The sequence below is a fragment of the Hylobates moloch genome, unplaced genomic scaffold, assembly GCF_009828535.3.
Source record: "Hylobates moloch isolate HMO894 unplaced genomic scaffold, HMol_V3 SCAFFOLD_16, whole genome shotgun sequence".
Classification (NCBI taxonomy): domain Eukaryota; kingdom Metazoa; phylum Chordata; class Mammalia; order Primates; family Hylobatidae; genus Hylobates; species Hylobates moloch.
In genome coordinates, this window is record NW_026652291.1 from 46,353,121 (window position 1) to 46,379,280 (window position 26,160).

Genomic DNA, 26,160 nt, shown 5'->3' on the forward strand with positions numbered 1-26,160 from the left:
CTGCTCTGATTAAAGAGATAATAAATCTTCAAGGAATTAAATAATTCTTAAAAGGCAAAATGACACTTAATGATGGATTTCTATGACCCACTAGGAAAAACAAACAAACAAAAAACATTGTATGTGGGTAATTAAAAAAAAAAGTTTCTTGAAAGACAGGATAAACACTGACTATCATATTTGCTACAAATGTGGAGATCAAGTAACAAGTAAATCTTTGGTAAACCCCTCGCAGTCTGGAATCAGCTCAGAAAAAACAGAAAGGAGAATTCAGAAGAGCCACAAGGATGAGAACTGTGGGCTGATAGATGACAACCCCCAAAATACAACTGCTGAAGAGGTTTAGATGCAAACCTCAAACCACTTGTATTAACTAATTGACCCTCAGCATTTGCCACTGATCAATCATTTACATCCTGACTGGTGAGTTCTTTTAAAATGATCGTTTTTATGGTTGCATTTATTTTCCTCAACTTTTTATTTTGGAAACTTGCAAACCTCCAGAAATGTTGAAAGAATAGGAGGATAAAAACCCTTATATCCTTTACCTACATTTACTGATTGTTAACATTTTATCACATTTGTGATACATTTGTGCAGTCTTTGTATATATTCCCCCAATCATTTGTAAGTAAGTTGCAAATATTAGACTCTTCCTGTTCTACATACTTGAGTATGTATCTCCTAAGAGCAAGGACATCCTCTCACATAGCCACAATACTGTTATCACACCAGGAAATTTAACATTGTTATAAATGTTCTGTCTTTTATACAAAACATATCTGCATTTCCCAAATTGTTTCCAAAAATGTTCTTGATAGGGTTTTTTTTTTTTTTTCTGATCTAGAACCATCAAGAATCATGCACTCTATTTGGTTGTCTTTTGCCCTTTAATTTAGAACAAGGGTGAGCAAACATTTTCTGTAAAGGGACAGATATGAATACAAATATTTATATTTATGAAGAACATACAATAATATAAATATTTTAAGCTTTGCAGCCCATACTGTCTCTGTTGCAACTGCTTAACTGTGGTGTTGTAGCACAAAAACAGCCATAGACAATATGTAAAGGAATGAATGTAATTGTGTTTCAATAAATTCATATCATTTTCAACTGCCACGAAATATTTTTCTAATTTTTTCTAGCCATTAAAAAATATAAATATACAAACCATTTGTAGATCACAGGTCATCAAAAGCATAGGTGGCGGGATTTGCCCTACAGATCATAATTTGATGATACCATATCTAAAGCAACCCTCTGCCTTTTTTTTTCCAAAGGAAACATTTTACTGAAGTATATGGAAATGAACACACTTTCAAGTGGAGAGCTTGACGACTTTTCACAAGGTGAACAGGATCATGTAACACAACTCAGAATAAGAAATAACTGCGACTTTATTTCATTTTTTAAAAACTCCACTTATTTATGTTATGTATGTGGATTCAAAGGTGGTTAGCTAAGTGTGCTATTATAGAATCCTTCCAGAAATGGTTTTAACTCTTATTATTAGAGTCCTCATCCTCTGCAGTGAACTGAATATCTCAGTCTTGACAATGATCCTGCCTTTTGGGCCAGGCGAGCTAATATGTGTGACAAAGTCATGCATGGAACCATTTCAGAAAATACGCCAATTCCTGCAGATTCCATGAATGACTTCACCCCTTTTTGTAGAGCTCTCTTCCGGCTTTCTGCATTACCTCAGAGGGTGCCCAGGCCTGATAGGCAGGAAGGTGCTGCTTAAAGAATGGATTTAAGAAAGGGTAGACGTCAGCAGGGCCCGGGATCTGGGAGGTCTGGCTTTGTTCACAGGCTGGAGGGAAGCCAGGAGCCGTCATCCCTGGTGGGTAACTGGTTGATGAGACCACTTAAGACAGTTCTTTTACCTTGTTTGCTGCACTTTATTTACCATGGGGTGCAAAATTTCTTGGCTTTGTAAAAGCAAAACTTGGAAAGTTTCCTTTAGACATGTGAATGGTCATGGGATCTCCTCCTGGTACGGAAATAAGCTGCCTCAGAAGTTCCTAGCTTTTCTATTTACTCCAGGCATCTTCAATATGTTTATAATATTTCTAGAGATTATCCCCAGTGTGAAGTGGGGATTAATCCATTTTTTTTTTCAGGACACAGAGCCAAACATCAATCAGCTTTTCTGAAAATGGCAGAATTTCTGGGATGATATGTGTCCTAGGCATATTGATATCAATATGTGTCCTAAGCAATCATCCAAGGGCATATAATTTTTTTTTTTTTTTTGAGACGGAGTCTTGCTCTGTTGCCCAGGCTGGAGTGCAGTGGCGCAATCTCGGCTCACTGCAAGCTCTGCCTCCCAGGTTCATGCCATTCTCCTGCCTCAGCCTCCTGAGTAGCTGGGACTACAGGCACCCACCACCACACCCAGCTAATTTTTTTGTATTTTTAGTAGAGACGGGGTTTCACTGTGTTAGCCAGGATGGTCTCGATCTCCTGACCTCATGATCCGCCCGCCTCAGCCTCCCAAAGTGCTGGGATTACAGGCGTGAGCCACCGCGCCTGGCCGGACACATAATTTGGGAGAGGTACAATCAAATAAATGGTGGTCTCGCCTTGAGGCTTAGCATGTGAGTTCAGTTACTTTCACATTGGTGAATTTGTTTGAAGAAGCTTAATCCCAGGACAATGTCCACTGCAGATTTATAATATTCTCCTAGGAATATCACACTCACATTTCAGAATAAAGACCCCTCTGTAGGTCTAACTTTGAGAGACCTGAATCAACACTGAAGAACTGAACAGGCTCAGAGCCAGCTTCGCTCCTGGGGTTCTCAGGCCTTTTCTTTTTTTCTACCCTCAGACCTAATTTTATGTTAATATCCATCACCTCCCTCTCCCTTAAACTATTTCTACTTGGCTGAAGGCATTTAACTATTAATTCTTCGATTTTATTGAAATTTTTTTTCTATGTTCACATTCCAAATAATAAAATGGCACAATTAAGCTAATCAACATGGCAAAGGATCTATCCCTACCAGAGAACAGAAACCAGTCAGACAGCACATACTGGGGAATTCCAGGTTGGGAAGGAAAAAAGTTGCCATGAATCCTGGTAGCTTCTTCTTTTAAGTTTATTTATGACAGTGTAGCTTGAAAGATGATTGAGCTTTCTTCTTGTAATTTATGATACAACAAGGTTATCCGTTTTTGTTTTTTTTTAAGTAAATCCCTTTCTCTGGCTTTCTTATTTAGCTCGTGTTTCCAGGATCAAAGCATCATAAATAACCAATGATGAAAAATACCACCTAAACATTAAGAGACAATTTCCATAAACGTTCACATTAAAAATGCATGACTGGTATGAAGATTTAATGGTAGTCACAGTGTAGTTTCTGTCTTTTGCTGCGGTCATATTTTCCTTTGTGTTGTCTCTCCTATTTAACTTTGAAGCCCACTAAAGCTGAAAAATGGGCATTCATGGAGCAGGCGCATATGGCTTTAGCTGTTTGGTGGCGGATCTGGCGTTTTCCTCTCTGTAGCATCAGCCTTTGTGTTCTCAGCAATGAACTTTAATAAAACAACCTCAAATCTGAGAGATGGTCGAGAGAAGAGAGAGCAGTAGATGTAAGCTGACTCTAGTATTTGTTTTGTCTGTAAATGTGGTAAAATAGACTAATGCACAACTAACTACTCCTCCTATCCCCACTATGTCATTTCCAGAGTTATGTAAAATTGTGTCAGAGATACTCAGTTAATGAGCTTTCTGAGCCATGGTAGTAATATAGATGTGGTGTTCATACAGTGACTTTCATTTAATCACAACCAAACAAGAACCCTTGCATGATAGAGAAAAAGACCCTACAATAGACTACTAATTACTAGCATTATTGTTGTTGTTGTTGTTTAGGCAAGCTGAGGAGAATAAAAGAATACTAACCATTCTTTTTTATAACATATTAGTAAACATACTAAAATGTAGTTGTGAAATGGTTAAAGTTGTGGGGAATATAAGCAATATAAGCCTTTTTATTCTTTTTTTTTTTTAATGTTGGCTACTGGCCACGCACGGTGGCCCACACCTGTAATCCCAGCACTTTGGGAGGCCGAAGCAGGCAGATCACGAGGTCAGGAGATCGAGACTATCCTGGCTAACACAGTGAAACCCCGTCTCTACTAAAAATACAAAAAAATTAGCCAGGCGTGGTGGTGGGCGCCTGTAGTCCCAGCTACTAGGGAGGCTGAGGCAGGAGAATGGCTTGAACCTGGGAGGCGGAGCTTGCAGTGAGCCAAGATCGTGCCATTGCACTCCAGCCTGGGGCGACAGAGCGAGACTCTGTCCCAAAAAAAAAAAAAAAAAAAAAAAATGTTGGCTACTAAATTTTGTTCAATGTAGATAGGCTGCTGGGGTTTCTGTGGGAAATGTCACATTGGCTAGTAAGCCTTGGGAGAATTGCAAGGCTCAAGTCAGGCCTCCTACCAAGATCTCAGAGTTCACAACTATTTGGCTGTCAGGGAAGAAGGGTTGAGAAATGTCCCCCTGGTTTCCGCTGGGAAAGGGCTACCTCAAGACTTGTTTTCTTTGCCTTCCAGCACCAGAAATGTAAAGTGTTGAGATACTTCAAGTCAAAGAAGTGAGAGGGGTAAATAAAGCATGTCCATGATAGGCTAACGATGAAGAGAGACCTAAGGGTTAGATGAGAATTGACTAGTTTAGTGTCTAAGAGGAGGAAAGATCTAGAAGCATCTAATTAGATTGAGGCCAGGAATTTTAAATGAGAGACATTCTGATAATTTTATGTACATAGTTTTTCTTCCCAGGTATATCTCAAATGGCTTAAAGGCTTACGTCCTTTATTTCCATTTGTCTTCTGCATAGAACTTCAGCAGGAAGACTTGCACAAAGTGATGGATCAATACATTTCTGTCAACTCATACTTTAAAAGAAAAATATTTTGATGATGTTTTACCTCTGTGTATATTTTGGGAATTATTTGATATGAATCTTGCAGTAGATTGAGACCACATTGTTTATTGTGAATGGTATATGTGAATTAATTATAGAATGGGTCAAGAAATAACCTCACCTGGTTTTTAATCCTGACATTCTAGAGCCTGTCTGACCTGTGAGATGTTTGGAGAAACAACACTGCCACCTTCTGGTAGATACATGTCATCTTTCTCTCTGCCCACCAATGGCACCCTGGCTCACCCATGTTTACATCAATAGAGACCTAATTTGACTTGAAACTTTGCAAACTTTAAATCAAGTCTAAATAAAATCTTAGATAATAAGGCTGAAGATCAAAGGTCTGGAAAGAAGGCCTCCAGCTTGTATTTTTTTTTGGAAAGGGTTATGATTTTGCTATCAAAGAAAATCTTATCCCAGGCCTACTGTGATGTGATATTGTCTTTAAGACTTACTACTTTACTGGGGCATTCTAATAGACCTTCAAATGACCAGGAATGCTCCAGCCTTAGAACTGGGGATGATGGGAGTAGGCGGAGCAGGAGTATGGGGAAAAATTCACAGACAAGTTGTATCAGCCATGAAAAAAACAAATGGGTGAGTAAACTGCCTAAGTGATGAACAGGTGAACAGAATTTTCCACCCTGCATTTTTGGATTGGTAGTTTATCTTGTTTGGTGTTAAATGTCTGTAGTCATGGTTACGTGACTAGTTCACTGGAAACCCATGTAGACCCATAGTTTTCTAGAGTGGGGCATATAGTAGGTGTCAATAAGAACTAGTTACATTAATTAATAAATGAGAACATATCTTTGCTTTTTTTTTTTTTTTTTTGAGACATACTCTCACTGTGTCACCCAGGCTGGAGTACAGTGGCACAATCTCAGTTCACTGTAACCTCCACCTCCTGGGATCAAGCAATTCGCCTACCTCAGCCTCCAGAGTAGCTGGGATTACAGGTCCATGCCACCGCGCCTGACTAATTTTTTGTATTTTTAGTAGAGACAGGGTCTCACCATGTTGGCCAGACTGGTCAACTCCTGACCTCAAGTGATCTGCCCACCTCGGCCTCCCAAAGTGCTGGGATTACAGATCTTTGCTTTTATATTTCATCTCTGAAATACTCTGCTGAGAATGAGGCTGGAGAGAGTAAATTTTAATTTTCCTAATCTTTCTTACGCATTCCCCAATCCAAACCCTATGGCAACTGCTCATAAAGGTAGGTCAGTACTAACGAATCAGTTCTATTGATTTTTTCACCACTTGATCCATGTTAGGAAACAAAATTAGCTGGGCGTGGTGGCACACACTTGTAATCCCAGCTACTCGGAGGCTGAGACAGGAGAATCATTTAGAACTCGGGAGACGGAGGTTGCAGTGAGCTGAGATTTTGCCACTGCACGAACAATTGCTTGGGCAACAGAGGGAGACTCTGTCTCCAAAAAAAAAAAAAAAGACATTGGAATAAACAAACAAGATTAATCAGGATTAATGTCTTTTCAAGGTAATGTTCAGGGTAATGCTATAACCACTGGGGATTATGTTCCTATCTGAATATGCACCTTTGTCTTTGACTAGGCTATCTTATAATTTTGTAAGGATCAAAGTTAACTTGTACAAAACTGATAGCAATGCAAATATGCCCATGGGCGTATAAATAAATTCTGTCCAGTGGAAAGTTAATTGACTTCTCCCCCTGTCAACACACACAAAAGCACCAATTTTGTTTCCATTTGCAAATCCATTTCACTCTTCCTGATCTATAAATGTCTCTGCTTTTTGGCTTTCTCTGAACCTGTTGTTAATGAAGCCTTATTCTCTCAATCACCATGCAACTGAGCTATGGGATTTCATGTTGAGTTATTAGCTTCTACTATTATTTTACCTGTTACCTCATTTAATGAATGAGTTAAATGAAAGTTTGACATAAGCATGTTTTATATTTGCATGAGAATCATGATTGTCCCTCCTCCTATCCCCAAAGATCCTTCAACACCCAATATTAAGTAACAAGCTGAAGGAGAAGTCTGGGGGACTTTTCTTACTTGGTTTTTATGGGAGTTGCGTCATTGGTAATCTGAAGTTTTGTTCCCTTGCCCTCCCTGAAGTAGAGGGTACAACTGAGAGTGACTGAGACTACGCACCTCCCCACGTGGTCTTCTCATGTGATCACTCACTTGGCGATCCTGTGTTTGTGCAAACCATTTCTGAAACTCCTCTGCTGGAAGTACCTTCAAAATCTGCTGCAGAGTCTTCAGATTTGCAGCATTGTGTAAATTTCACTAGACATTGGGCTTTGGTATTGGTCAGACCTGCTTCAAATTCTAGCTCTCCATGCACTAGGTGGAAGTTATCAGATGTTTCTGTTTACTCATTTGTAAAATAGAGCTGTTATAGAGTGAATGAAACTATGCGTATTGTATCTGGCATGTAATATGTTCTCCATAAATCTTACCTATTATTGCTACATAGAAAAACAGAGGACCTCCTTTCTTCCTTGGTCCTGCTGACGTGTAGCTCTGCAGTAACATCTCTGGTGCTGATGTCTGAGGCCAGATTGACATAGACAGGACTACACCCATTTAGGCCTGGGTAGGGCCTGAAAGATCTAGGGGTCTGGGTGAATTGGATCAGGAAATTTCCTGGAGTGAGTAGACCCGGATTTGACCTTTCAATTTCTTGATTGTGGGAAAGTCAAGGCATGGTGAGTGGCAGATGGTAGCTAAGGCAGTGGCCACGTAACAACTGCTATGGAAATTTTACAAATTTAATAATTATTATGGCACTGCTGAGTAAAACAAAGCCCTGGGAGAGGGTAGGTGAGCTGAATTGGGGGTAAGGGGACATCTTTCCAGACACCCTTAAAGTGGATGCAAAGATGGCCATAGACAGCCAGGTCATCAAGCAAAGAACTTCTTTGCCTTCCTTCTGATGGGTTTTGTCTGATGGGAACAGCTAATATGGAGAATTTTTTCAGTTGTGGGCTTTACCATTCCACCCTTCTAATATAGATTTCAACTGCTGGTAGATTTTACTATTGAACCAGGACAGAAACAAAAAGGAAGCTTAAGTATCACAGCAGCCAATGACACTGCTGTTCCTTTGAGACGCCTCAAAGGTGACGGTTATACAAACTACATTTATTCATTCCTTTTCCCTCAACAAATAATTTCCATATAATATGAAGAAGTGACTCTGAAATTTGCATTTTAGGCAGAAAAAGGAATTCTGATACCAGTGAACCAATGTATCTGAATTTTTATTTAAAGAGGCTATAAAAGAACATTCTGGATATTATATGTATCATTATTTTGGTTACTTTGCAGTGTTATTGATGTTTAACTTCAAATATCCAGTAGAGGGCATGAAAGGAATTGGTTTTGTTTGGGCTCACTATGCTGAAGATAGAATTTGAACAGTGGAAATGAAAAAGCAAATGGATTATATATTGCAGCTTTCAGACAGGGAATGACAAATAAGCTTTAGATATCAACCCAATATATATTGCAACCTTTCTTTTTTCTTATATCGTATCTTATATCCTTCATTTAAAATTACTTAATCCTTGAGAATTAGATTTAGCTATTGAACAAAATACATATGAAATCATTAAATATCACTGATTTGTATTCACATCTATTAGAGACAAACCTGAAGAATATACCAAACTTTAGTACATAATGACATAGTATCCATGAAAAGCAAAGTTCTACCTTCTGGCGGAAACTCTTCATCTTTAGAATGCAAGACTGCTCTCAGCATCCCCTTCCTCCTTCAGATCTCAAGTCAGGTGCTGGAAGCAGGACAAGAACCTTTCACAATCAGCCTTAGTGCCAAACTTGACTCAGGATTGACTTAGCAATTCTTGTTTTCTCACTCATTTGTGACTTTGGTGGACAAACACAAGAAAAGCGCATACCTGCACTACAATTAATGAGTGCCTACAGTGTGCTAGATACTATATTAGATACTTGAAAAATAATTTTAATCTTTATAAGAACGCTCCAAAGCCAACTTTATTATCCCCATTTTTCTGAGGCTCACAGAAGTTGCAAATTTCACGGCATTTTCCTGCATGCTGGTCTGCTCTATTTCTCACAAAATCTTTGGGAAATAAGAAATAAATCTTTATGAAAAGATTAGGATCTGGAATTCTTAATTTAAATAATAAAATGACAAACCAGGTCACTTCTATATCTATATATTTTGGATATTATCTTCCCCTGTATTTTTCATAATCCAGTCCCACATTTGGTTGATAATAATGTGTGCTTCTATTTTTGTTGTTGTTTAAATTTCTCTTTCTGATTAGACTTCGGTTTCAGGCCACTTCAGTTTCCGTGTGTTATTTGTTGGCTACCATGCCAACTACACAGGTTAGTAGAAAAAGCATGGCTTTAGGAAGCAAATGTACCTAGATGTTGATCATTTAGCTTTAGTTTCCAACACTTGTAAAATAATGTCTAATTTGCAGTAATTTTTGAAGATAAAATGTAATAATACAGGTCAATCGCAAAACTAGCACAGTATCTGGCCCATATTAGAGTCTCAAATAATGATAGGTTCTAATAAGCATGATATCCCATTAATTAAATACAGCACTATTACTTGGCGTTTGAGAGAATAAGCCTCAATTTATAAAGTGAGATGTTTATTGGGAAAGCTTATCATTTGCATTAAATTTAAATTCTAAAGAAAGACCATAATTAAGTATATCTTCTGGAAACAGTTTTCCCAGTAAAGTGATATATAAGTATAATTTGCTTCTTTTATATATATACAGGTTGCCAGATGTTGGGAGATAATTCTTAAAGGATCTCTCACATTGCGGCATGTTTTGTGAGCAAGGTATTGGTTGCCATTTGTTCTGGACTGTCTCTTCAAGGATGTTTGTATAGCAAACAGCCTTGGCACATAGGATCTCTTCCCCTAGGGCAGGCATGCTTATTGCCCATTGGAAAAGATTCAGGTTCCCTAAACTCAAGAATTCCTATCCTAAAATGCAACTGTGTTCAGGCTTCCTTCTGGGTGCATATGTGTCACTCCTGTACAGCTCAGGAGCAAGAGGTGCTGATTCAAATATGCCGACTCTCATGCTGCTTGCTCTGTTTGCCTCTGACCCCGGAATCTCATGTTTTTTGTCAGCATCCATGACATCGTGGCTGACCAGCTTATTAGATTTCAAGTTGGGAAAAATCTCAGACCCATTCATAGTCCTTGACACTATGTAAAAGCACCTTTAGCACAGGTTTAATACTTTTTTTTTTCCTAGCCTAAGTACTGTCTGGTGAAATCCACAATGACACCTGAAGAAGGAGGTGACTTGACTCAGATTACAGAGCAAGTTCCAAGCTGAGTCTAACTCCTGGACTCATGCTTCTAGCTTTCTGCTCTTTTCTTCAGGCATTGACACTTGGCCAAACATCCGAGGCAAAGAATATGCGGAGAGAATATGAGTTTATCAAGATAGGTAGACATTCTATCATGGCAAAAGAATGTTTCCTATTGAGTTATTGGGACTTGGGCAAAGCCATCCTTGGCTAATTCTTTTGCTAGCTTTTCCATGAAACAATTGATGGACTGTGCTTCTTCGGTGGTATTTTCATAGAAAATTCAAGTTCATGAACTGCCCAATGATATACAGCACCAAAGTTATATGATGAAAAGCAGAGTTACCAACATTGCCAACAAGCCTTGGGATGAATGGATGTGCTCAGCTAGTACATAAGAAAGGAATTCTGGGTTCCATTGGAATCAGCGGTGATGGAATTCACAGGTACTTAGTGGATGGACGGTGGGAAAGAGGACAGGTTATGTTTGGGGTGGATGGTGCTGAGGGCCACCTAAAATTAGGAGGTAAATACAAGAAATAATTTCACTCAAAATACCATTTCCTTATAAGCTGTTCAGTGCATTTTGATCCACAAAAGTTAAAATCTTGGAAGTGAAAACAGCTGGAGATCATTAAGCAATCACCAAGAGTTTGCAGACCACGGCAGCAAGAGTTTGGGACAGATTTTTGAAAACAGAGAACTCTTGATTTAAAGACCTGTCAGGGAACTTGGCTGTGTTTTGGACATTGCCTCTACGTAGGTCTTAGAGTTCCGGTCAATAAAATAAATGCATATTCTTTACTTAAGCTGAGAATATTCCTGTGCCAGTAACATTCTCTGGAAGGACAAGAAGAGTCCTTCTTTAGTTTAGTATAATTAGTTCATCAGGCAGCCAGAGGCTCCAGACTGAACAGACATGGAGAGTACAAATGGTGCAAAGTGTCTCTGTCCTTGAATAGCTTACAGTTCAGTAAAGGGAACAGATATATAAGTACATAATCACAGTACAGTGAGATATGTGCAATAATAAATATATTTATAAGATGCAGAAGTAGATCATAAGGAGCATTAATTCTACCTTGTAGTAAAGAGTAAAGAAAAGCTTCACAAAAAGGGGACATCTATGTTGGTTTTCTTGTTTTCCCTATTTAATATGAGCCACCAGTAGACCCTTTGTTTCCTTCTTTTAATATGACCTAAAATGATCTAGTCTTCCCTGTTAATAGCATAACCCTCTTGAAAAAGTGGATGGTCTCTTTCTTCATTTCACTTCATGGAGGAAATAATTTAAAGTGTATAGTAAGTTTTTTGCCTATTAGAAATGTTTTTCAACTGTACAGATTTAATAATACTTTGTGCATATGATTACACAATTTCTGAATGATTGTACAATATGAGTTATTTATCACGACAGTTCGCTTCTTTTGCATAACTGCTGCAGACCAATTTATTTACTGAGTGCAGGTTTGAATTGAGCTTAACAGGTGAGCCACTGAAACTTAGGGACTGTGAAGGTCCTACAATATCTTTTGGAACTAAAGTCTCACACCACGGGTACCTCTGATCTTGATGATGAATGTTCATTTGGGTTCCACAGAAACATAGAAGTTGCTAGCTTTTTTTTTTTTCCATTTTTGTCAGTGTAATCTCATGTACACTCTCCACTTCTAACCACAGAGGGTTGGATTGGAAGTGGATTCCATTCTGTTAACAGAAAAGCAATTCCTTAACTTAAAATTTAGAAAGGAGACTTTATTTCTTATAAAGGGTTACAGCCTGCAAGGTGGCCATTCTGAAAGGCTGGGAAGCATAGCCTCTGGCCAAAGCCCAGACACAGGCACTTCAAGGGAGGGAGAGGAGACAGGAATTTATGCTGATTTCGATTATTTGTGATAGTGCTCAGTATTGTCATAGATAATCTTCCCCTTTGCTTTTGGGAGCATCCTCTGGGTAAAATGCCCAGGCACTTGGAATTCACTTCCTCAAAATTCTTTTACTTTTTCCTAGGGACTTTAAGCATAGCAAGAACCTTATTTATTTGTTATTTCTCTTCAACTTCCTTCATCAATTTTTTCCACAGTTTGTCCGTGTAAGTGTTTGAAGATTGACTTGTTCTCCTGGGAGTTTAGGTTAAGGGGAGATGGGTGGGAAAGGCATTCCAAGTAGAAGAAATAGGATGCACATACACATAAGGAATTTTTTAAAAAGCAAGGCATTCAATAATACTGGGGAACAGTATGCAAGGGGCTGAGCAAAAGGGGGGAAATAGGGCCAGAAAGGGAGGCAGGGACCAGTTATGTAAAACCATGTAAACTATTTGGACCATGACATCAACATAGGTTTCTAAGGTGGGGAGAATCAGGATCAGATTTATGTTTTTAAAAGATTGCTGTGATGGCAATGTTGTGACTAAGATTAGGCAAAAAGGGGGAATTGTCTGGGAAATAGCAGGGACAGAATTCCAGTCCTTTAGTTGAGAGACAGTGAAGCCTTAACTAAGGCAATGGAAATGAGATCAGGGAGGGAAGGACAGGTTTGAAAGCAACTTCAGGAGGGAAAATAAGACTTTTATAATAGAATTGGTTTAAGTGGTAAGTGAAGTCAGGTAGGAAAGATCATCAGATTTCTGATTTTGGTGAGTGGCCAAATGGGGAAACCATAAAAAGGAAGAAATATGGAAAGAGGTACAGGCTTGAGGGACAAATAGGCCTGACATCACCATGGAGTGTCTAGTTGAAGATCAGAGGAAGTTGGAAATGCAGGTCTGAAATTGAGACTAGAACTATATATTATCGGTTGACAATATATAGGTGTGGAAAACATTAGCAGTGGAAAACAGGAGGACGTCTGCTCAGCCAATACGCTAGGCATCAGGAATTATGTCTTCCTAACCACAGCCTCTGCTGTAGAGGTGAGCCTTAGACAACGTTGTTCTACCATTATTTCAACATTCACTTGACAAGTACTTTTTGAGTCCTTATTGTGCCAGGCGTGAGTGATTATATGGTGACCAAGATGGACAAGATCCCTGCCTCCTGGAGCTCACATTCTAGTTCATGACACAGGTGGCAGGAACAACATATGCAGTGGGCCTTAAGCAGAAAGAACCTGACATGGTCTAGGAACTTCATCATGAAATGAAGCTTGAGAGGTGGGCCAGGGCCAGATCATCTGGGGCCTTGTAGGTCATGCTAATGAGAATAGAGTTCTTTCTAAGTCTCTGAGGATTTGCAAGCAGAACAGTATTGAAATGGGCTTTATCACATGTTCATCTCCACTTCTAACCACAGAGGGTTGGATTGGAAGTGGATTCCATTCTGTTAACAGAAAAGCAATTACTCAATTTACAAATTTAGAAAGGAGACTTTATTTCTTATAAAGGGTTACAGCCTGCAAGGTGGCCATTCTGAAAGGCTGGGAAGCATAGCCTCTGGCCAAAGCCCAGAAACAGGCACTTCAAGGGAGGGAAAGATGAGACAGGAATTTATACTGAACAGGTTGGCCAAGTATACATATTCAATGGGTTATAGAGGAGCTATGAATATTCATGATGAGGGTCATCATACATATTCAGGTTGAATAAACATGTATGTTACATACAACCCATGTTCACCCTGGGGTGGAGACTTAACATTTAAATGCATTACAACTAGGCCAGATATGTCAAAAGGTGAAGCAGAGACAGGAAGGCACTCAAGTACACAGCCTGTAAAACCTGCCAGAGCCAGTCCATGGCTGGTGGTCTCTAATCAGGAGAGAGTTACAGAAATCAGTCTCTTGTTCAATCAAAGCTGTAGTTGTGGCTTGTGAAACAGGGAGTCAGTCAACATCTGATGGTGGGTGAACTGTAGTTGTTTCAATATTGCTTATTTTGAGGTCAGTGCTTCTTTAGCTTCAGAGTAAGGAAAAACCTTGTGGCAGTTAGAACCTAGTTTATTCTTTAAGTGTAGGAGTGCATGACTTAACCCTTGCCTGGTGTGGCCTTAGGTCCTATTTAGAATTTGGTATCTTATTGCCATAAAGAGTCCATTCTGTCAGCCTTATTTTAACATTAATGCTGGCAAGTTGTTGGGTCTAAACTGCAAAAGGGAGAGGGTATGTTAAGGCTTGTCTGATGTCCTGACCCACCATGGTCAGGAACTCAGTTTTTAAGGTTTCTCTGGGGTTCCCTTGGACAACACGGGGTCCATTCAGTGGGTTGGGGGGCTTAGGATTTTATTTTTAGTTCTCAATCCTTAGGCTAGCTGGTGATTTCTGACAAAGCCTAGTGCAAAAAGATTATCTGGACCAGTCAAGACTTTTTTTCTCCATCAGGAGTTTATATTGATAAACAATGAGTAAATGTGGCAATTTGTAGAGGTTGCTGAAACTGACAAGATGCTGCAAGATAGAGAAAACCATTATGGACCGTGTACAAACTAAAGTTGTGAGAAAGCAGAAAGCATCACGCAGCGTAAGTGATGTGGCACAGGAAGACAGAGCACGCCCCTGTTCTTTCACTCCTGTGAGACACCTTTGTTCTTTATTGCCCATGTGTGTCAGTACAACAAACTCTTCCTTATTTGAATTATCTCTGTGAACCTCTCTTATAACTGAAAAGGCCCAATTAAAACACCTAAGAAAAGTGGGTAAAGAGAGAAGGGGACAGAGTTCACTGCTTTACCCTCTGTGACCCTGTGGATGAGTCATATTTTTATTATAGCACTTAGAGGTTAGATTATACTTGTTTATTTGTATGCTTCTCCCATGATTTGCATGACTTATTCATTTTGGTATCTACAGTACTGACCATCATGCCTTGCACATTATTTGGTGCTCAAAAATGCTTATTGAGTTGAATTAAGCATGGAACCCTAACATTTTTTGAAGGTTGAACTAAGGAGGGAAAATAAGTACAAAGAGCAGTTTAGAAGAAGGAATTACAGTAGCGGTACACGGGGAACCAAAATGGAGTGGCATCTGGAAAGACAAGGATATGAGAGAATATCATAAGAAGGAGTGGTCAAAAGGACCAAGTGCTGTACAGAACTTAAAATAGCAAGGACTAAAAATGCCTATTGGATTTACCAATGGTTTTATCACAGAGATAGAAGAAAAGGTCCTATTGTCATCTACTGAAAAAGTATAGTCAGCAGGGGTGGATGATATTTAATAATTTATCACAGCATATGCTGATCTTATTGATTCCTCAAAATCGAATTACAGACTTCCATTTATATATAACTGCAAAACAAAGGATAAAGCTTTGGTCATTGAAAGGAGATGCATAATATTTTCTATAAATAAACAAATGAAATAAACATTAAAGATTCAATATGCTCAGGTTAATATGTATGCTCATCAATTTTTTAGGCTTTATTCTTTAGAACAGTTTAACATTCAAAGCAAAATGAAGAGGAAAGTGAGAGATTTCCTAATACCCCCTGCCTCACACATGCATAACTTTCCTCATTATCAACATCCCCTTCCAGAGTGGTACATTTGTTACAATTGATGAACCTATACTGACATGTCATAGTCACTCAAAGTCCACAGTTTATATTAGGGTTCAATTTTGGTGTTATATATACAGGCTTGGATAGTTAAGTAATGACACATATCCGTTACACTATCATGGTGTAGATTAACTGCCCTAAACATACTCTGTGCTTCTATTCATCTGTCCCTCCCCACTAGCCTCTGGCAACCATTGATCTTTTTACCGCCTCCATAGTTCTGTCTTTTACGGGATATCATATAGTTGAAATCATACAGTATGTAGCCTTTCAGATTGGCTTCTTTCACTTAGTAACATGCATTTATGTTTCCTCTATGCCTTTTCAAGGCTTGATAGCTCATTTATTTTTAGTGCTGAATAATATTCCATTGTCTAATGTTCCACAGCGTATTTATCCATTCACTTACAGAAGAACATCTTGGTTGCTTCCAAATTTTGGCAATTATGAATAAAGCTACTATAAACATATATATGCAGGTTTTTGTGTGGACATTTTCAATTCCTTTGAGTCAATACCAAGGAGCATGATGGCAGGATCATATGGTTAGAGTATGTTTAGTTTTGTGAGATACCTCAAAATTGTCTTCTAAAGAGGCTGTGCCATTTTGCATATTCTCAGCAATGAATGAGAGCTCCTACTGATCCTCATCCCCATAAGCATTTGGTGCTTTCAGTGTTCTGGATTTGGTCATTCCACTAGGTAGGTAGTGGTATCTCATTGTTTTAATTTGCATTTTCCTGACGACATATGATGTGGAACAGCTTTTCATGTGATTATTTGCCATCTGTATATCTTCTTTGGTAAGGTATCTATCTGTTGAAGTCACTGACTCATTTTTAATTGGGCTTTTTTATTGTTGAGTTTGAAGAGTTCTTTGCATATTTTTGATAACAGTTCTTTGTCAGATGTGTCTTTTGCACACATTTTCTCCCAGTCTGTGGCTTTTCTTCTCATTCTCTTAACATTGCTTTTGCAGAGCAAAAATTTATTTTAATGAAGTCCAGCCTATCAATAATTTCTTTCACAGATCATTCCATTTGTGTTGTATCTAAAAAGTCACTGCCATACTCAAAGTCATTGCCATTCCCAAAGTTGTCTAGGTTTTCTCCTACGTTAGCTTCTAGGAGTTTTATCGTTTTGCATTTTACATTTAGGTCTATAATCTATTTTGAGTTAATTTTTGTGAAGGATGTAAGGTTTGTGTCTAGATTCTTTTTTGCATATTGATGTCCAGTTGTTCCAACACTGTTTGTTGAGAATACTCTTTGCTTCATTGTATTGGTTTTGCTTCTTTGTCAAGGATCAGTGGACAATGTTTATGTTGGTCTATTTCTGGGCTCTTTATTCTGTTCCATTAATCTATTTGTCTATTAATTCACCAATACCACACTTTCTTGATTACCATAGCTTTAGAGAAATACTTGGAAGTTGGGTCGTGTTAGTCCTCCAACTTCTCTTCATTTTTTTGCTGTGCCATCTGAATCCTCACTCCTCCTTTGGCTCTCTTTTTAAATTTGTTTTTGAGACAGAGTCTTACTCTGTCACCCAAGCTGGAGTGCAGTGGTGTGATCTCAGCTTACTGCAAACTTTGTTTCCGTGGTTCAAGCAATTCTCATGCCTCAGCCTCCCGAGTAGCTTGGATGACAGGCTTGTGCCACCACATCCAACTAATTTTTGTATTTTTGGTAGAGATGGGGTTTTGCCATGTTGGCCAGGCTGGTCTCAAACTCCTGACCTCAAGTGATCTTCCCACCTCGACCTCCCAAAGTGCCGGGATTACAGGTGTGAGCCACTGCACCTGGCCTCTTTTAAAATTTTTATAATTTTCTGCTGAATGTCATCAGAAAGTCCTTGGAGATAAAGTTCTGGAAATGGAATATATGTGGGAGGAAGATTAACCTTTGACAGTCTTTGTTTTTTGTGTTTTTCCTGCAGACTTACATCTAATGAAGGAGGTTGTGCCTGTGTCGGAATGCAGGAGGGGTCCTATGACTCTGGTCTTGCTATAGAGTCACCATCTAAATCAGCCTCTTTTCTTTCAGATATTATTTGACTTCGAACTTTTTAGCTTTTAGTTGTTTGCTTGCTTTCTTCCCTCCTTCACTATGACAAGGAATGCTACATCCTTTTTAGACCTGCAACTTTGGTTGCCTGTTTTCCTATTTTATTGCTTTGCAATCTTCTGGGGCTTTGCATCCAACACATGGCTCTCCTGAATTTGTCTTTTTCTTATATAAAAACATCCATGCACTTGGGTTTCTTTCAATGGCACCTGAATTTCTGGCAGGTGATTTTCTCCATTCAAGGTTGTGCTGTGGGTGAAACAGCCCTCAGCCATTAATATCATTTGCAGAAGGTTCAAATCTGCTATCAGGTGGCTCTAGCCTTATTTATGTTCTGCTTGGGTTTTGGGTTTTTTTTGCTATATTTTTCTATTTCACCTCACTTGGATAAATGGCAGTCTTCTGTGGCTACCTCTTTGTAACTAGACAGATAAAGCTGACCAACTTCATGCCTTCAGGAAGTTTCTCCTCTACCTTTTTAATGAATAGAAGTTTCTCTTTGTCTTTCCCAGCTTTTCGTCTCTCTTCATAAGCCAGACTTAAAGAGAAAAAATGTAAAATTTCAGTAGATTCCCACAACCTGGTGTGGGAGTGGGAGTTGAAAGGGTGTTAGGGATGACCTCAGGTAGGTGGCTCACAGGGATCTTCAACAGGACTCTGTAGCGAAAGTCCTTCTCTTGACCCCAAAGACAACTCTGAACCATTCTTCCACTGCCATCAGCTTGTCACTAACTTTAGCTGTGAAGACTCAGCAGTTGCCAGAGTGGATACAAGGTTAAGAGAGAATATTACAATGAGGAACACTTGAACTTAGCTGGAATCTGGAAGAATCCAACAGAGAGGGAGAACCTGAGATGGAGAAGAGTCCTATCAACCTGAGCTAGTAATTAAGATGCCTTCACACAGCAACTGATCTCTTGCCCATATCAATAATTTTATCACTACTACTACTATTAGTTGGGTGGCTTTGGGGAGTTAATGAAGATTATGGGATAAGCGCTAAAAATTATGATGATGTGGGTTGTCTGTTTACTCTGCTGATTGTTCTTTTTTGCTGTGAAAAAGCTCTTTAGTTTAATTAAGTCCCAGCAATTTATCTTTGTATTTATTGCATTTGCTTTTGGGTTCTTGGTCATGAAATCTTTGCCTAAGCCAATGTCTAGAAGGGTTTTTCCAATGTTATCTTCTAGAATTTTCATAGTTTCAAGTCTTAGATTTAAGTCCTTAATCCATCTTGAGTAGACTTTTGTATAAGGTGAGAGATAAGGATCCAGTTTCATTCTCCTACGTGTGGCTAGCCAATTATCCCAGCACCATTTGTTGAAAACGGTGTCCTTTCCCCACTTTATGTTTTTGATTGCTTTGTCAAAGATCAGTTGGCTGTAAGTATTTGGGTTTATTTCTGGGTGCTCTATTCTGTTCCATTGGTCTATGTACCTGTTTTTATGCCAGTACCATGTTGTTTTGGTGACTATGGCCTCATACTATAGTTTGAAATCAGGTAATATGATGCCTCCAGATTTGTTCTTTTTACATAGTCTTGCTTTGGCTGTGCAGGCTCTTTTTCAGTTCCATATTAATTTTAGAATAGTTTTTTCTAATTCTGTGAAGAATGATGGTAGTATTTTGATGGGAATTGCACTGAATTTGTAGATTGCTTTTGGCAGTGTGGTCATTTTTACAATATTGATTCTATCCATCCATGAGCATGGGATGTGTTTCCATTTGTTTGTATTGTCTATGATTTCTTTCAGCAGTGTTTTATAGTTTTCCTTGTAGAGGTCTTTCACCTCCTTGGTTAAGTGTATTCCTAAGGTGTTTTTTTTATTTATTTTATTTATTTTTGCAGCTATTTTAGAAAGGGTTGAGTTCTTGATTTGATTCTCAGTGTGGTCACTGTTGATGTATAGAAGAGCCACTGATTTGTGTATATTAATTTTGTATTTGGAAACTGGAGTGTTTAGAGTTTTCTAGGTAAACAATCATATCATCAGCAAACAGTGACAGTTTGACTTCCTCTTTACTGATTTGGATGCCCTTTATTTCTTTCACTTGTCTGATTTTTCTGGCTAGGACTTCCAATACCATGTTGAAGAGGAGTGGTGAGAGTGGGCCTCCTTGTTTTGTTCCAGTTCTCAGAGGGAATGCTTTCAACTTTTCCCCATCAGTACTATGTTGGCAGCGGGTTTGTCATAGATGGCTTTTATTATATTGAGGTAGGTCCCTTGTATGCCAATTTTGCTGAGAGTTTTAATCATAAAGGGATGCTGGATTTTTTCTAATGCTTTTTCTGCATCTATTGAGAGGACCATGTGATTTTCGTTTTGAATTCTGTTTATATGGTGTATCACATTGGCTTGCATATGTTAAATCATCCCTGCATCCCTGGTATGAAACCCACTTAATCACGGTGAATTATCTTTTTGATATGTTGTTGGATTCTATTAGCTAGTATTTGTTAAGGAACATCTATGTTCATCAGGGATATTGGTATGTAGTTTTCTTTTTTGGTTATGTCCTTTCCTGGTTTTGGTATTAAGGTGATACTGGCTTCATAGAATAGTTTAGGGAGGGTTCTCTCTTTCTCTATCTTGAGAATAGTGTCAATAGGATTGGTACCAATTCTTCTTTGAATGCCTTGCAGAGTTCTACTCTGAATCCATCTGGTCCTGGACGTTTTTGTGTTGGTAATTTTTAAATTATCATTTCAATCTTGCTGCTTGTTATTGATCTGTTCAGGGTATCTAATTCTTCCTGATTTAAGCTAGGAGGGTTGTATCTTTCCAAGAATTTCTCTCTCTCTTCTAGGTTTTCTAGTTTATGCGCATAAAAGTGTTCATAGTAGCCTTGAATGATCTTTTGTATTTCTGTGATGTCAGTTGCAGTATCTCCCATTTCATTGCTTACTGAGCTTATTTGGATATTCTCTCTTCTTTTCTTGGTTAATCTTGCTAATGGTCTATCAATTTTATTTATCTTTTCAAAGAACCAGCCTTTTGTTTTATCTTTGGTATTTTTTTTGTTTGTTTCAATTTCATTTAGTTCTGCTCTGATCTTGGTTATTTCCTTTCTTCTGCTGGGTTTGGGTTTGGATTTGGTTTGTTCTTGTCTCTCTAGTTCCTTGAGGTATGATCTTAGATTGTCTGTTTGTGCTCTTTCAGACTTTTTGATGTAGGCCTTTGAGGCTATGAACTTTCCTCTTAGCACTGTCTTTGCTGTGTCCCAGAGGTTTTGGTAGGTTGTGTCACTATTGTCGTTCAGTTCAAAGAATTTTTAAATTTCTATCTTGATTTCATTTTTGACCCAGTGATCATTCAGGAGTAGGTTATTTGATTTCCATGTATTTGCATGGTTTTAGAGGTTCCTTTTGAAGTTGATTTCCAGTTTTATTCCACTGTGGTCTGAGAGAATGCTTGATATAATTTCAATTTTCTTAAATTTATTGAGGCTTGTTTTGTGGCCTATCATATAGTCTATCATGGAGAAAGTTCCATGTGCTGTTGAATAGAATGTGTATTCTGTGGTTGTTGAATGAAATGTTTTGTATATATGTGTTAAGTGCATCTGTTCCAAGGTATAGTTAAAATCCATTGCTTCTTTGTTGCCTTTCTTTCTTGATGACCTCTCTAGTGCTGTCAGTGGAGTACTGAAGTCCCCCACTATTATTGTGTTGCTATCTCATTTTTTTTTTTCTTTTTACTTTTTTTTTTTTTATTATACTTTAGGGTTTTAGGGTACATGTGCACAATGTGCAGGTTTGTTACATATGTATCCATGTGCCATGTTGATTTCCTGCACCCATTAACTCGTCATTTAGCATTAGGTGTATCTCCTAATGCTGTCCCTCCCCCCTCCCCCAACCCCACAACAGTCCCCGGAGTGTGATGTTCCCCTTCCTGTGTCCATGAGTTCTCATTGTTCAATTCCCACCTATGAGTGAGAACATGCGGTGTTTGGTTTTTTGTCCTTGCGATAGTTTACTGAGAATGATGTTTTCCAGTTTCATCCATGTCCCTACAAAGGACACGAACTCATCATTTTTTATGGCTGCATAGTATTCCATGGTGTATATGTGCCACATTTTCTTAATCCAGTCTATCGTTGTTGGACATTTGGGTTGGTTCCAACTCTTTGCTATTGTGAATAGTGCTGCAATAAACATACGTGTGCATGTGTCTTTATAGCAGCATGATTTATAGTCCTTTGGGTATATACCCAGTAATGGGATGGCTGGGTCAAATGGTATTTCTAGTTCGAGATCCCTGAGGAATCGCCACACTGACTTCCACAATGGTTGAACTAGTTTACAGTCCCACCAACAGTGTAAAAGTGTTCCTATTTCTCCACATCCTCTCCAGCACCTATTGTTTCCTGATTTTTTAATGATGGCCATTCTAACTGGTGTGAGATGGTATCTCACTGTGGTTTTGATTTGCATTTCTCTGATGGCCAGTGATGATGAGCATTTCTTCATGTGTTTTTTGGCTGCATAAATGTCTTCTTTTGAGAAGTGTCTGTTCATGTCCTCTGCCCACTTTTTGATGGGGTTGTTTTTTTCTTGTAAATTAGTTTGAGTTCATTGTAGATTCTGGATATTAGCCCTTTGTCAGATGAGTAGGTTGCAAAAATTTTCTCCCATTCTGTAGGTTGCCTGTTCACTCTGATGGTAGTTTCTTTTGCTGTGCAGAAGCTCTTTAGTTTAATTAGATCCCATTTGTCAATTTTGGCTTTTGTTGCCATTGCTTTTGGTGTTTTAGACATGAAGTCCTTGCCCACGCCTATGTCCTGAATGGTATTGCCTAGGTTTTCTTGTAGGATTTTAATGGTTTTAGGTCTAACATATAAGTCTTTAATCCATCTTGAATTAATTTTTGTATAAGGTGTAAGGAAGGGATCCAGTTTCAGCTTTCTACATATGGCTAGCCAGTTTTCCCAGCACCATTTATTAAATAGGGAATCCTTTCCCCATTTCTTGTTTTTGTCAGGTTTGTCAAAGATCAGATAGTTGTAGCTATGCGGCATCATTTCTGAGGGCTCTGTTCTGTTCCATTGATCTATGTCTCTGTTTTTTTATGTAGCTTGTATATTTAAAGTCAGGTAGGTGATCCTCCCAGATTGACTTGGCAATGCGGGCTCTTTTTTGGTTCCATATGAACTTTAAAGTAGTTTTTTCCAATTCTGTGAAGAAAGTCATTGGTAGCTTGATGGGGATGGCATTGAATCTATAAATGACCTTGGGCAGTATGGCCATTTTCACGATATTGATTCTTCCAACCCATGAGCATGGAATGTTCTTCCATTTGTTTGTATCCTCTTTTATTTCATTGAGCAGTGGTTTGTAGTTCTCCTTGAAGAGGTCCTTCACATCCCTTGTAAGTTGGATTCCTAGGTATTTTATTCTCTTTGAAGCAATTGTGAATGGGAGTTCACTCATGATTTGGCTCTCTGTTTGTCTGTTATTGGTGTACAAGAATGCTTGTGATTTTTGTACATTAATTTTGTATCCTGAGACTTTGCTGAAGTTGCTAATCAGCATAAGGAGATTTTGGGCTGAGACAATGGGGTTTTCTAGATATACAATCATGTCATCTGCAAACAGTGACAATTTGACTTCCTCTTTTCCTAGTTGAATACCCTTTATTTCCTTCTCCTGCCTGATTGCTCTGGCCAGAACTTCCAGCACTATGTTGAATAGGAGCGGTGAGAGAGGGCATCCCTGTCTTGTGCCAGTTTTCAGAGGGAATGCTTCCAGTTTTTGCCCATTCAGTATGATATTGGCTGTGGGTTTGTCGTATATAGCTCTTATTATCTTGAGATACGTCCCATCAATACCTAATTTATTGAGAGTTTTTAGCATGAAGGGTTGTTGAATTTTGGCAAAAGCCTTTTCTGCATCTATTGAGATAATCATGTGGTTTTTGTCTTTGGTTCTGTTTATATGCTGGATTACATTTATTGATTTGCGTATGTTGAACCAGCCTTGCATCCCAGGGATGAAGCCCACTTGATCATGGTGGATAAGCTTTTTGATGTGCTGCTGGATTCGGTTTGCCAGTATTTTATTGAGGATATTTGCATCAATGTTCATCAAGGATATTGGTCTGAAATTCTCTTTTTTGGTTATGTCTCTGCCAGGTTTTGGTATCAGGACGATGCTGGCTTCATAAAATGTGTTAGGGAGGATTCCCTCTTTTTCTATCGATTGGAATAGTTTCAGAAGGAATGGTACCAGTTCCTCCTTGTACCTCTGGTAGAATTCAGCTGTGAATCCGTCAGGTCCTGGACTCTTTTTGGTTGGTAAGCTATTGATTATTGCCACAATTTCAGAACCTGTTATTGGTCTATTCAGAGATTCAACTTCTTCCTGATTTAGTCTTGAGAGGGTGTATTTGTCGAGGAATTTATCCATTTCTTCTAGATTTTCTAGTTTATTTGCATAGAGGTGTTTGTAGTATTCTCTGATGGTAGATTGTATTTCTGTGGGATCGGTGGTGATATCCCCTTTTTCGTTTTTTATTGCATCTATTTGATTCTTCTCTCTTTTCTTCTTTATTAGTCTTGCTAGCGGTCCATCAATTTTGTTGATCTTTTCAAAAAACCAGCTCCTGGATTCATTAATTTTTTGAAGGGTTTTTTGTGTCTCTATTTCCTTCAGTTCTGCTCTGATTTTAGTTATTTCTAGCCTTCTGCTAGCTTTTGAATGTGTTTGCTCTTGCTTTTCTAGTTCTTTTAATTGTGATGTTAGGGTGTCAATTTTGGATCTTTCCTGCTTTCTCTTGTGGGCATTTAGTGCTATAAATTTCCCTCTACACACTGCTTTGAATGTGTCCCAGAGATTCTGGTATGTTGTATCTTTGTTCTCGTTGGTTTCAAAGAACATCTTTATTTCTGCCTTCATTTCATTATGTACCCAATAGTCATTCAGGAGCAGGTTGTTCAGTTTCCATGTAGTTGAGCGGTTTTGAGTGAGTTTCTTAATCCTGAGTTCTAGTTTGATTGCACTGTGGTCTGAGAGACAGTTTGTTATAATTTCTGTTCTTTTACATTTGCTGAGGAGAGCTTTACTTCCAACTATGTGGTCAATTTTGGAATAGGTGTGGTGTGGTGCTGAAAAAAATGTATATTCTGTTGACTTGGGGTGGAGAGTTCTGTAGATGTCTATTAGGTCCACTTTATGTAGAGCTGAGTTCAATTCCTGGATATCCTTGTTAACTTTCTGTCTCGTTGATCTGTCTAATGTTGACAGTGGGGTGTTAAAATCTCCCATTATTATTGTGTGGGAGTTTAAGTCCCTTTGTAGGTCACTGAGGACTTGCTTTATGAATCTGGGTGCTCCTGTGTTGGGTGCATATATATTTAGGATAGTTAGTTCTTCTTGTTGAATTGATCCCTTTACCATTATGTAATGGCCTTCTTTGTCTCTTTTGATCTTTGTTGGTTTAAAGTCTATTTTATCAGAGACTAGGATTGCAACCCCTGCCTTTTTTTGTTTTCCAGTTGCTTGATAGATCTTCCTCCATCCCTTTATTTTGAGTCTATGTGTGTCTCTGCACGTGAGATGGGTTTCCTGAATACAGCACACTGATGGGTCCTGACTCCTTATCCAGTTTGCCAGTCTGTGTCTTTTGATTGGAGCATTTAGCCCATTTACATTTAACGTTAATATTGTTATGTGTGAATCTGATCCTGTCATTATGATGTTAGTTGGTTATTTTGCTCGTTAGTTGCTATTGTTTCTTCCTAGCCTCGATGGTCTTTACAATTTGGCATGTTTTTGCAGTGGCTGGTACCGGTTGTTCCTTTCCATGTTTAGTGCTTCCTTCAGGAGCTCTTTTAGGGCAGGCCTGGTGGTGACAAAATCACTCAGCGTTTGCTTGTCTGTAAAGTATTTTATTTCTCCTTCACTTATGAAGCTTAGTTTGGCGGGATAGCAAATTCTGGGTTGAAAATTCTTTTCTTTAAGAATGTTGAATATCGGCCCCCACTCTCTTCTGGCTTGTAGAGTTTCTGCTGGGAGATCAGCTGTTAGTCTGATGGGCTTCCCTTTGTGGGTTACCCGACCTTTCTCTCTGGCTGCCCTTAACATTTTTTCCTTCATTTCAACTTTGGTGAATCTGACAATTATGTGTCTTGGAGTTGCCCTTCTCGAGGAGTATCTTTGTGGCGTTCTCTGTATTTCCTGAATCTGAATGTTGGCCTGCCTTGCTAGATTGGGGAAGTTCTCCTGGATAATATCTTGCAGAGTGTTTTCCAACTTGGTTCCATTCTCCCCATCATTTTCAGGTACACCAATCAGACGTAGGTTTGGTCTTTTCACATAGTCC